This window comes from Heptranchias perlo, unplaced genomic scaffold (assembly GCF_035084215.1).
Source record: "Heptranchias perlo isolate sHepPer1 unplaced genomic scaffold, sHepPer1.hap1 HAP1_SCAFFOLD_296, whole genome shotgun sequence".
NCBI classification, from domain to species: Eukaryota; Metazoa; Chordata; class Chondrichthyes; order Hexanchiformes; family Hexanchidae; genus Heptranchias; species Heptranchias perlo.
This window is the reverse complement of record NW_027139308.1, coordinates 67,501-70,000: the sequence shown is the minus strand read 5'-3', so window position 1 is coordinate 70,000 and position 2,500 is coordinate 67,501.

The window sequence follows — 2,500 nt, the reverse complement described above, 5'->3', positions numbered from 1 at the left end:
CGGGCGTCACAAATCAGTGGACATGGTCAGCTGCAAAGCAGTGTCATTACAACCTTTCATAAACGACAGGGCAGCACTGCACTGCACTGCACTGCACCCCACACTACATCACACTTGCCTGCCTGCCTGCCAGCCTGCCGCTGCCTACTCTCACCAGCGGACCAAAGTGAGGATAACACCCCGAAGCAAGCATCTCCCTTGCCGCCCACCAGCCCACACCAATCCCCTTGCCTGCCTCCCACAAATTCCACCAGCGAGGCAAAGTGAAAATCAACCCCCAAAAAACGCACTCCACACCGGCCATCGCCCGCTATACACCCCCCCTGGGGTGAATATTAAGCCCGAGAACACCGACTGTAACCAACCGCAGTGAAAAGTTGAAGTGGCAACTCATTAACCAGATTTACACTTGGCAACTCATAAACCAAATGAACAAAAAATCTGGTTAATGAGTTGCCCAAAATAAATCTGGTTAATGAGTTGCCACTTCAACTTTTCACTGCGGTTGGTTACAGTCGGTGTTCTCGGGCTTAATATTCACCCCGGGGGGGGGGGGTGGGTGATTCTGGGGGTAGTGTCCGGGAGGGTGAGCCTTTTATTCGGCAGGAGGCGTGTGGGGAAATCATCAACCTGTCAGACGATGAGTTGTCACAAATGCCATTGCTTAATGAAAGCTGCGCTCCCGAACTGGACTGACTGTCTGTCTGTCTGTCTGTCTGTCCGTTTGTCAAGGGGAGGAAAAGGCGGTGGTGGTGGTGGTGAGGGTGGAGCTTTACGCTCAGGAGGGGAGACTTTCCTTCATGCCAATTAATCTGCAGCAGAAAGTCATCCCCCCCCGACTGGGATTCGAAGCCCGGTCCTGACCACGAGACCACCGGGGAGAGCTGCCTCAAGTCCCTGAGGGACCTGGACACGAGGCCGAGGACACACGCACGCCTGCTGCACTGGCAGCAGCGACCAGCAGGGGGCTGACCGGCTGATCCTTCCCTTTCACAGGCAGGCTTTTGGCCCTCGCTGAAACGACAAAGGTGTTCAGAAGGAAGTCCTGGGGAGGAGGGAGGGAGGCAGGGAAATCAGCACAAAGCAGGTCCCCTGGAATCTCACACCTGCGTCCCAGAAAACAGGTCTCCTGGTCAAAGCAGTCCTGCCCCGTCCTGCCATTAACGTGACAATGGACAGGGCCCGGCAGCTTGAGACACATCTTTTTTTCAATATGCAAGTTCTTTTTAAAAAGGTTTCCTTCCACAGCAGCTCTGAGTAAGAGTGAGAGAGAGAGAGAGAGAGAGAGAGACTGACACTGACACTGACACACACACACACACACACACACCGTCTCCCATCCGATTGGTGGACTATGGGATTGAAAATCGAACTTTGAGTTTCAATGCAGGGGGGAGAGCGCGAACGCAGCCCCTCCCAACTACCACACGCGCGTTGTTGTTGTTGTAATATAGAACTGCAAGTTGCCGTTGTCGTGGTCGTTTCGAATCAGCACAAAGTAGGTGCCTCCCTGGAATGTCACACCTGCGTCCCAGAAAACAGGTCTCCCGGTCAAAGCAGTCCCGCCCCCGCCCTGGGATTAACATGACAACGGACAGGGCCCAGTCAGGGAGCAGCTTGAGAGACACCTTTCAATAGGCGCTTCTGAAACATTAACGCCTTGTTTCTTCCGACAGTTTAACCAGCGATTAACATGACAACGGACAGGGCCCAGTCAGGGAGCAGCTTGAGAGACGTCTTTCAATAGGCGCTTCTGAAACATTAACGCCTTGTTTCTTTCGACAGTTTAACCAGCCTTTAACACGCCTTGTGTTTTTATTTCCCATTTCCAGCCAGCCAGCCAGCCAGCCAGCCAGCCAGCCAGCCGAGCCGAGCCAGCATCTGCAGTATTTTTTTTGATTGGTCTTGCCTGCCGTGGAATGAATGTTTCAACACGAGCTGCTGATTGTCAGCACCTCACCTCTTTCTCAATTGGCCGTTGCAATCTCACTCGCTCGCTCATTGTGAGACACGTCACGTCACGTCACTAGTTTTACTCAAAGAGGTTTCCTTCCACGGCAGTTCGTTAGTGACTGAGACTGACTGACGGAGGTCCGTTGAGACACAACCCTCCCCCATCTGATTGGTGGCCTACTGGCAAATTTACCAATCTGTCAAGCAATCCTGGCAAGAAAGGAAAAAACGGCAACTTCTTTAAACTCATCCACTGTTGCAATTAGAAACGGTGGCAAAAAATGTGGCCAGAGTAGGAGAGAACGGCAGTGCTTCGAGACTGCTTTCAACACCGGCAGCCAGAGAACAAAGAGGGAGGGCAAACAGGACCCGAGATCAATTCGCATCGAGCGCGGTATCGCTTCTCGGCCTTTTGGCTAAGATCAAGTGGTCAAGTGGGGGAAGGCAACCATTTGGAGCCTTCCTGCCATTGTATGCCGGGGGGATGCAGTCAGGGAGAAATCCCCTCGGGCAGAGTGCAGAGCTTTGGCTTGTAGAGCTTTGGCTT